We start from the raw sequence: 11059 nt of genomic DNA, 5'->3' as shown, positions 1-11059 counted from the left end.
CTCCGGTATGATAGACCTGAGCCTCGTCCTGGAGGCGGGGTTGCTATCTTTATCAAAAACTCTCTTCCTCACTCGCCCTGCACTGCACTCTCTCCACCTCACCCCCAGGAATACCTCTGGCTACGGCTTCCCCTTCGCTCCCACCTCTTGTTCATATGTGTGTTGTACCGTCCACCAAACAGTGATGACTCCATCTCCATCTCGCTGTCTGATAATATGGACCAACTTCTATCTACTCATCCCAACTCTCTCTTCCTCATATGTGGTGATTTCAACTGTCATCATGCCAGTTGGCTGGGTGTGGGTACCTCTCTCACCAGCCATGGCTCCTCAGCAAAGGAATTCTGCGACTCACTGGGACTGACACAATCTGTCAATTTCCCGACCCGGATCTCAGTCAACGGAACATCTTCTCTTCTGGACTTGGTTATGACTAACTTCCCTGAAAATGTCTGCTGCTCTTCTTCTGCTCCAATCGGATCATCTGATCATGTCCTTGTTAAAGTGGACATCTCTCTGACCATCCTCAGGGAGCCTGCTCAGCGTCGACGAGTCTGGCATTTCACTCAGGCCAACTGGCATGGTCTTCAAGCAGCCATCAAGCATCTGGACTGGTCTCCCATCTCTACCACCTCTGACATCAACTCATCCTGGGAATTCTTGCAAAGTAAATTGCTCTCTCTCATGCACAGATTTATCCCATCTCGTCTTCAGTTGTCATACCCTTCCTCCCGTCCATGGTACACGGAATTTTGTGGTGAGGCTGTTGCCCAGAAACAACTTGCCTTCGTCTCCTGGAAAGCAAATCCAACGGAAGGAAATCTCATTTCCTTTCACAAAGCCCGAAACAAGTGTGTGTCCACCCTCAGAAGAGCCAGGAAACAATATCTCTCCGTTCTCAAGACCGAACTCTCTTATCTGTCTCCCTCTTCCAAATCCTGGTGGCGTCTGGTCAAATCCGTTTCTGGTGTTTGTTCCCCCTCCATCCCCTCCCTTACCTCAAACGGCTACACAGCTGACTCCGCACGTGAAAAAGCTGAATGCCTCAACTCTGTGTTTGCCTCTAAATCTTGTGTCCCAAACCCATCCCTCTCTGTACCCACCATACCCAGTCGTACCCTGCTGCTCCTGGACTCCGTGTCCTTTCCTCCTGACAAGGTGGAAAAGTTTCTGTCAACCCTCGACTCTGATTCTGCAACTGGACCCGACGGCATCAGCCCACGGCTCCTAAAATCCTGCTCTGCCGCTCTATCTCACCCTCTCTCTGTTCTCTTCACCCTCTCTTTTGCTCAAGGTCAACTGCCATCTGCTTGGAAATCAGCCAACATCACCGCTTTGCACAAAAAAGGTGCATAAACAGATCCTAGCAACTACAGACCAATCAGCCTTCTCCCAATTATCAGCAAAGTCATGGATTCCATCATTGCTTCGGATATGAAATCTTTCCTCTTCTCCAATGGCTTGATCTCTGATCATCAATTTGGTTTCAGACCAGGTCACTCTACTCTGGACATGCTGCTTCTGCTGTCTCAACAATGGATGGAGGTCCTCAATGCCAAACAGGAAATTAGAGCTGTCTCCCTCGACATATCACGTGCCTTCGACACGGTCTGGCACCCCGCTCTGCTCACCAAACTCTCCTCCTTTGGTATCCATGGAAATCTCCACGCATGGCTGGTGGACTTCCTCTCTAGTCGTCGTCAACGTGTGGCCCTGAATGGGTTTCTCTCATCTCCTCTTCCTGTTCAGGCTGGAGTTCCCCAAGGCAGTGTTCTGGGCCCCGTGATTTTTCTGGTCTTCATCAATGATCTCTCTGACTCTCTTGAAAATCCTCTCTATCTCTTTGCTGATGACTCCACTCTCTGCCGCTCCATTCCTCTTCCCTCAGATTGGCAGTCTGCAGCCTCCTCACTCTCTGAAGACTTGGACAAAATCACAGACTGGTCAAACAAGTGGAACATGTCTTTCAATCCTGACAAATCTCACACTCTTACTATGTCTCTCCGAAAAGATCGACTGGACAACCCTCCCATATACTTTCTCAACAATCCTCTCCAAGAAGTTCTGTCGCTCAAGCTTTTGGGTCTCACTATCTGCCATGATCTTTCTTGGGAAAACCACATTTCCAAGCTGGCCTCCAAAGCCAGTCGCCGACTGGGCATCCTCCGTCGTGCGAAGTCCTTCTTCGGACTTCCTCGAAGTCCTTCCTCGAAGTCCACATTCATCCGCAGCCCCCAAATTCTGCTTTCAGAATTATTGGAATCTCCCGCGATGAAGCTATCTCTGAGGGCCTTTCACTCACTCACCGCAGGCAGGTAGGTGGTCTTTCTGTCTTCTACCGACTCCTCTCCGGCCTTGCACCCCCAGCTCTCTCTGTGCTCTGTCCCCCAAATATTCCTACAGGTCGCACAAGATCTGCCAGCAACCCTCTGATGGTTAAACTGCCGAAATCTCGGCTCTCTGCTCACCTTCACTCTTTCATTCCTCTTTTCTCCCGCCTCTGGAACAAACTCCCTCACTCCCTTCAATCCCACTCCTCCCTCCAGGTCTTTAAAACAGCTGTTCGCCACCATCTCTTATCTTCCCCCATCCAAAACCTTGATCTTTTCTACCCCCGCTAATTCACCCCAGATCCACCTTGTTTGAAATTCCAACTTCTTTCCTGGAAGTCCTGGCAGTGTCCATATGTTTTATACCTCTCCCACCGCCCCCTTCCCATGCCCCCCCCCCCCAAAGCCCTCGCCCTCTCTCAGATCTCTCGATGTCTCCATGTCTCTCGGTCCCTGCTCTCAAATGTTGTGTTTGTGTCCTTCCCCCTCTCTCCCCATCTTGTCTACCGCTCCCGATGTTATATGTTTTATGTGTCGGTTTGTCTTTCTGTGTGATTAATGTTCGCTCTTTCACGAGCCTCGATCAAAAAAAAAGAAAAAAGAAAAAAGAAGAAACATCGCACAGCTGAAAGAATTCTGCATGGAGGAGTGGGCAAAAATTTCTCCCAGTCGATGTCAGAGACTGGTAGACAGATATAAGAAACCCCTACTTGAGGTTGTTTCTGCCCAAGGGGGCAATACCACCTATTGGAGCCAAGGGTGTACTTACTTTTTCCACATGCGAAATTTGCATTTATGTTTATTTAAATTATACAATGGACTACAAAATGTAAATGTTTCATGATATTTGTTATATTATATCACCTTTATCTGTCAATATTGTTGAAATGAAGATCAAATGGTTAAACAAGTGGAACATGTCTTTCAATCCTGACAAATCTCACTCTCTTACGATGTCTCTCCGAAAAGATCGACTGGACAACCCTCCCATCTACTTTCTCAACAATCCTCTCCAAGAAGTTCTGTCAATCAAGCTTTTGGGTCTCACTATCTGCCATGATCTTTCTTGGGAAAACCACATTTCCAAGCTGGCCTCCAAAGCCAGTCGCCGACTGGGCATCCTCCGTCGTGCGAAGTCCTTCCTCGGCACACCTGAGCTCCTCACCACATACAAGGCTTTCATCCGCAGCTCAATGGAATACTGTTCTCCCCTATGGGCTGGTGCTCCTGCCTCACACCTGGCTCGGCTTCACGCTGTTGAATCCAAAGCTTTCAAAATCATTGGAATCTCCCGCGATGAAGCTATCTCTGAGGGCCTTTCACTCACTCACCGCAGGCAGGTAGGTGGCCTTTCTGTCTTCTACCGACTCCTCTCCGGCCTTGCTCCCCCAGCTCTCTCTGTGCTCTGTCCCCCAAATATTCCTACAGGTCGCACAAGATCTGCCAGCAACCCTCTGATGGTTAAACTGCCGAAATCTCGGCTCTCTGCTCACCTTCACTCTTTCATTCCTCTTTTCTCCCGCCTGTGGAACAAACTCCCACACTCCCTTCAATCCCTCTCCTCCCTCCAGGTCTTTAAAACAGCTGTTCACCACCATCTCTTATCTTCCCCCATCCATAACCTTGATCTTTTCTACCCCCACTAATTCACCCCAGATCCACCTTGTTTGAAATTCCAACTTCTTTCCTGGAAATCCTGGCAGTGTCCATATGTTTATACCTCTCCCACCCCCCCCCCTTCACATGCCTCCCCCCCTTCACATGCCTCCCCCCCAAAGCCCTCTCCCTCCCACAGATCTCTCGATGTCTCCATGTCTCTCGGTCCCTGCTCTCAAATGTTGTGTTTGTGTCCTTCCCCCTCTCTCCCCATCTTGTCTACCGCTCCCGATGTTATTTGTTTTATGTGTCTGTTTGTCTTTCTGTGTGATTAATGTTCGCTCTTTCACGAGCCTCGATCTTGTATACAAAAAAAAAAAAAAAAAATAAAAAAAAAAATAGCTGTATGTTGAAATATGTTGAAAAAGTCAAAACCTTACATGGGGTGTACTTACTTTTTCACGTGACTGTAAAAGGGGAGCGCCAGTGAACATAAATCTTCATGTATTTCCACAGATTCTCAATGGGATTAAAGTCTGGGATTTGACTGGGTCACTCAAGGACTTTCACATTCTTGTTCTGAAGCCATTCCAGTGTTACTTTGGCTGTATGCTTGGGGTCATTGTCCTGTTGAACTGTAAATCTTTGCCTCCGTCGAAGGTCTTATGAACTCTGAAGCAGGTTCTCCTCAAGGATTTGCCTGTATTTGGCTCCATTTATCGTTCCCTCTATCCTTGCAAGTCTTCCAGACCCTGCCTGTGAAAAGCATTCCCATAGCATGATGATGCCACCTCCATGCTTCTGCTTCACAGTAGGGATGGTGTTAGAGGAGTGATGATCGGTGCTCAGTCTCCGCCAGATGTCGCACTTTGCATTCAGGCCGTAGAGTTCAATTTTGTCTCATCAGACCACAGAATCTTTTAGCTCATGCTCTCAGAGTCTTTCGCGTGACTTTTTGCAAACTCCAGGTGTGGTGTCATGTGCATTTTTCTCAGGAGTGGTTTCCATCTGGCCACTGTCGCATAAAGCTTATATTTGTAAAATGTTGTAGAGACTGTTGACTTTTCGGTAGGTTCTTCCTTCTCAGCCAAGGAATGCTGTAGTTCTGAGTGGTCATTGGGTTCTTTGTCACCTCCCTGACCAAGGTCATTCTTGCCCAGTTGCTTGGTTTGGTCGGATGGCCAGCTCTAGGAAGCGTTAGCGTAGTTCCATATTCTTTCATTTTCCTAATGATGGAGCTCACTGTGCTCTTGGGAACTTTCAACAATCTAGAAATTGTTTTATACCCTTCCCCAGATCTATTCCTCATAACAATTATATCTTAGAGTTATATGGACAGTTCCTTGGATTTCATGGTCGAGTTTCTGCTCTGACATGCACTGTCAACTGTGAGACCTGATATAGAAAGGTGTGTTTCTTTCTAAATCATGTCCAATCAATTGAATTGGCTACAGGTGGACTCCAATCAAGTTGTAGAGACATCTCACGGACGATCAAAGAAAATTGGATGCACCTGAGCTAAATTTGGAATGTCATAGCAAAGGAGTTGAATACTATTGAGATATTTCAGCTCTTCATTGTTGGTTAATTTGTAAAAATAAATTCTTTTAAAAATCCACTTTGACATTGTGCGGTACCGTATTGTGTAGATCAGTGAAAAAAAATCTTATATTAATCCATTTTAAATTTAGGCTGTATCACAACAAAATGTGAAAAAATTCAAATGGTGTGAATATTTTCTCAAGGCACTGTATGTATTTGGGTTTGAATCTTGACTCAGCTATAAACTGTCACCCTGGCATTTCGCAGGCAGGGCGATTCATCAATGTGTGCACCATTAATTGGAAAGACTTCAAGTCGGAAAAACCGTCTGGTATCACTGATTGTTGATGGACGGAGATCCCACGTTGTATTTCACAAAGAGAAGTTGAGTTATTGCTTGCACGCTGGCCAAATTCCTACCCTAACCTACAGGACATGAATTCCATCGTGACGGAATCACCATGTGCACTCTAATTTTGAACATATAAGGTAATTATCTTGAATGCTAAGAAGATCAGAGAGAATTCAATTATATGTATTGAACCAGAACTGTCACATGGCTACAGACGAGTACTACTCTCAGTGAGGCTTACCCCGGTTAACAAAATTTGTTACCCAGAATAGTCTTGTGACGGAATCACACTATGTGGACATGGTAAACAGACGAATGAGATTTGATACAAAAACTCTGCTCTGTTAGTGAACACAAGGTCTAGAAAGAAAAATTCGGACGTCAACAATAGTACTGCTTTCCTATCGCGCAGTCTTATTGGTAATGCAATGCAGAAACTGCAAACTATAGGTGGCAGACCAGGTAATGTGACGGAATCACACGTAATGTGACGGAATCACAAGTGCGCTTGTGACATGTTAACACAGCTGAAATGACAAAGTATCCAAAAGAGGATTGGAAATCTTCGTAGAGAAAGTTGTGGATATACAGAACTCGGATGGAGGAACAAATTAAAGCAAAAATGAACAAATTAACAAATTAATTTTAATTTCATCATTGAACATGTAACGGTTATTATTAAGCTACTTTGACCGCTAGGGCTAGTTATCTCCTTGATACACAACAACACACAACATGCATTTTAAAGGCTATTTTCCCTACTAGAGCGGGGGTTAGCCAAATTAAATAGCCAAATATCCAAAAGTGGGGGTTAGCCAAGCCAAATATCCTTGATACAAAACGAAATGAAAAGTTAGCGTTTCTTTTTGTTTATAACCAAAACCTACGAGATATATGGCACAATAAAATCAGCACAAGGAGTATAAATTAATGGATTTAATTTTTTACATGTGGGTGACGATTTTCATGGAATTCATGCCAGAGAGAGCTGGGGGGGGCAAGGCCAGAGAGGAGTCGGTAGAAGACGGAAAGACCACCAACCTGCCTGCGGTGAGTGAGTGAGAGGCCCTTGGAGTTAGCTTCATCGCGGGAGATTCCAATGATTCCGAATGCTTTGGTTTCAACAGCGTGAAGACGAGCTAGGTGTGAGGCAGGAGCACCAGCCCAGAGGGGAGAGCAGTATTCCATTGAGCTGTGGATGAAAGCCTTGTATGTGGTGAGGAGCTCAGGTGTGCCGAGGAAGGACTTCGCACGACGGAGGATGCCCAGTCGGCGACTGGCTTTGGAGGCCAGATTTGAAATGTGGTTTTCCCAGGAAATGTGGTCTACTATATAAGAGAGATGTTGGTCTGTGTGTGTGCCTGTCTGTCTGTGTGTCTGTCTGTCTGTGTGTGTCTGTCTGTCTGTGTGTCGCCATTTTTCTCAGAGTTGGCTGAACGGATCTTCGTCAAACTTTGAGAGGTTCGTCAGTGAGTGCCTGGGAGTGTTTTTTGGAGTTAAAAAAAAATCGCTCTATAGTGCCTAAGCCCTTTTAAATTAAGGACAGTTATATACAAGTACACATTCGCATAATTAAATACAAAACAATCACCAGACATTTGAATACAAGTAAATCAAACAATTCCGAAAGTGTACGAAGTTGGTAGTACGGCTTCTTCTTCTTCCTGATCGGCATCACACTTAACTCAGAAACGTGATGAATGCCACATTCACCCAAAAGCATATACATGAACCCCCTTCCTCTGCTGCCTCCCCCCTCTCCTCCCCTTCCCCCTCCCCTACCCCCCTCGCCTCCCTTCCCCGCTCACCTCCACTTCCCCCCCTCCCTTCCCCTTCATCCCCCTACCCCCCTCCCCTCCCCATACCCCCCCCCCCACAACTCCCCTGCTTCCCCACCCCCTCCCCCACCTGGCAGCGCTGGGTACTTCTGCTAGTATACGATATAGCCAAGCTAGCCTCCAAAGCCAGCCTCAGACTGGGGATCCTTATCATTCCTTGGAAAATCAGAACTACTGACAGTCATTTCTTACAATGAACATGAATACACTTTACAGCATGCCATTACATTCATCGTGGGATGTTTCCTTCCACCAGAATCAATGGCTGAATTTAGGTTTACAAAGATACACAATCGGTCTCTTTCTCTTTGGCATTGCACTTTTAGTGGAACCTGTGTTATTTATTTCCATGCTCCTTCCTTCTCTTCTAATGATAGGGATGAGGGGGGTTGTAAGGTAAGGAATGAACTAACATTGACTTATTGATGAGACCAGTGAAAAGGTAAGGTACAAACTAGAGCTGTGACCGATATCGTCATTTCAATCTTTGTCAATGTCAGATATTTAACAAATTGCTAAATATTTAAACGGAAGTTTGCATGCGTGTGCTGGGCAAAGGCAGAAATTTGACATTTGTGTACAATATATTATGGAATAATGCCCAGGACACCAGCAACACAATGATTTATCTTTCCAAATATACCCTGTCAACAACTTTAAACCTTAATGCAACAACCATAGTTTTGGTAGTGCCAGTTTTATGCCCCCAGCTAAAGCCCTCTTGCTCCTGCTGGCACGATATCACAATAGAATCGTTTCGTTATATTTCACCCAGTAGGGGATCAAATCCAGGCTAGACAATTCATTGGCGAGCATGCTACCAATTGGTGCATACTTCCAGGTAACCCAGTCAGAGATCATATCCAGGTTCGGCAAATATCATGGTTTTGGATAGGGGTTGATCTGAGATGGTTGTCAACAACTGCCTTGAAGACCTGGAGGGGAGAATGAGATTGAAGAGAATGTTGGGGCTGGTGTGGGAGTGGGAGTGGGAGTTGGGGTTTAATGGGAGTAGAACAGGTTCCACAGGCAGGGGGAAAAAAGTAATGAATGAGTGTAGGTGGGCAGTGATTCTGAATTTTGGGTGTTTCACCAGAAGAAGGTTGCTGGCAGATCTTGTGCATCCTGCAGAAACCTGGGGTGGGGAGAAATGACAGAAAGAGCAGAGGGTGCCAGTCCAGCATGATAGTCAGATTGTAGGTGCAGCATATGTTGCAGGTTTCTTTGGTACCTTTTGACAATTGTTGGCCATTATGAGCTGGTACCAATACCACGGGCAAAATTCTAAATTCCTGTCCTCATCTACAAGAGGCAATGAATGCATCAGCGGCCTGGCCATACCCCCAGAAATGCTGCAAAAATGCTGCAGGTGCAATATGACTATCATGCTTAGACATCTAAAACATTGTAAGGACTAATCTTCCTGTTTGAATGAAATGTCAATCTATAATTATGCAGTTTAACATTTTTATAATGCATCCTGCAATAACTATAATAATCAATAACCCTTTTTAAGTAGGTATTATTTAATTCTGTTATAACCTATGAATGTGAAGTTGACATTTTGTCAGGAAGTATTTAACGGCAAGTATCTAGTATAAAGGAAGTGCAGGAAATAGTCCTAAATCAGAAAGAGTTCAATAACGTGAAGGTCTACTGAAAGTGTTTTCTTCAGTCACCTGTGGACCACAGGTGTCCTGTGACTCAAGTGTCCTATGTCCCACAACTGTGACTCCTGTGTCCCACAACTCAAGAGTTGTGAAACTTCTGGGAATGAAAATCCTCTGGTGAGTGCAACAGACATGGACAATACTCTCTATGTTCGGGTCTCTTTTCATGGAATTCTGGTGTCACATGATGAGGGGTGAATAACCTAAAGGACATTAAAGACGATTAAATATAATTTCTCAAAATGCTTTGGAATTGAAGCCTGAAAAATGTTCCTAAACGACATCACTGTTCTTTCACTGCTGGGGATTTTCCCAATATAATGATGTGGAGTGGATTGAACGTAATAAGCAGATCTATTCATTCACCGAAACCAAGATGCGACTTTTGTTTTCCTCCGTTTGATAAACCTATGAATGTGAAGTTGACATTTTGTCAGGAAGTATTTAACGGATAGTGTTAATCAAGTATTTAAGACAGGAAGTATTTAACGAAGTAATTTAAAAACTTTGTTTTACTCTCAAGATACGTTCGTTTGATAAAGTTTCAACTTTGATAAATGGTTTTGCTTGTATAACTGTCTGGGTACCACCTTGCATTCCAGGACCATTTAGTGCTGATGTAATCCAAAGGTACATTGTGTGACAGACTCCACAGACCATTTACTCAATATCTGGGAAGTTGGTGCATGAAGAAGTATAATCACCATCCTATGGAAGTCTAGAGAAGTCACATCTTGTATATTTTTTTTTTTTTTTTTTTTTTTTTTTTTTTTTTTGTATACAAGATCGAGGCTCGTGAAAGAGCGAACATTAATCACACAGAAAGACAAAGAGACACACAAAACAAATAACATCGGGAGCGGTATACAAGATGGGGAGAGAGGGGGAAGGACACAAACACAACATTTGAGAGCAGGGACCGAGAGACATGGAGACATCGAGAGAACTGTGGGAGGGATAGGGCTTTGGGGGGGGGGGGCATGGGAAGGGGGGGAGGGGTGGGAGAGGTATAAAACATATGGACAATGTTACTTAATTACAAATTACAAAGACAAAAGACAAAAAACATATGGACAACAATTACATTACTTAATTACAAAGAATATTTCATTGAATTTGCTCATACCAGATGAGCTGTCCACACCTCACAAAGGCCATTTTATTTTGCTTACCTGCAGCGCTCACTCCAGCACCGTTTCCACCCGCTCCTTTACAGCTGATGTCACCCTTGTACACACAGTCTTCTAGGACTGCCCTCTGACTTTTTGAGAAGTGGTATGGGGGATTGCCCTTATCAACAACTGGGGCTCCACACTTTTTGGTATATTAGGCGAGGCTTGTGGAAGAAGTAGTGCGCTGAACGGATCAGGACACAACAGGACAAAAGGAACATCACAGAGAGAGAAAGATGAGAGAGGGGAAACACCAACAGCAGAGTGGAAGGCCAAGATGGAGGGAGCCTTGGACAAGCAATGTGTGTGTGGAGGAATTGGGAGCAGCGGAGGATGCATGGGATGGACAAGATGGATGCAAAAGGAAACTCTCAGGAGAGAAAACTGGAAATTTTGAAGGAGGAGGCATTAGGCTGCAGTGGGGCGAGAGGGAGGGTGAAGAGGATAGAAAAGATCATGGTTTTGGATTGGGAACGATCTGAGATTGTGGTGAACAGCTGTCTTGAAGCACGGAAAGAGCAGAGGGTGCAAGACCAGAAAGGAGGCGTAAGAGGTCAGA

The sequence above is a fragment of the Myxine glutinosa genome, chromosome 9 (genome assembly GCF_964187855.1).
Source record: "Myxine glutinosa chromosome 9, kmMyxGlut1.1, whole genome shotgun sequence".
Classification (NCBI taxonomy): domain Eukaryota; kingdom Metazoa; phylum Chordata; class Myxini; order Myxiniformes; family Myxinidae; genus Myxine; species Myxine glutinosa.
The sequence above is the reverse complement of the archived record's forward strand: the minus strand, read 5'-3'. Positions refer to the sequence as shown.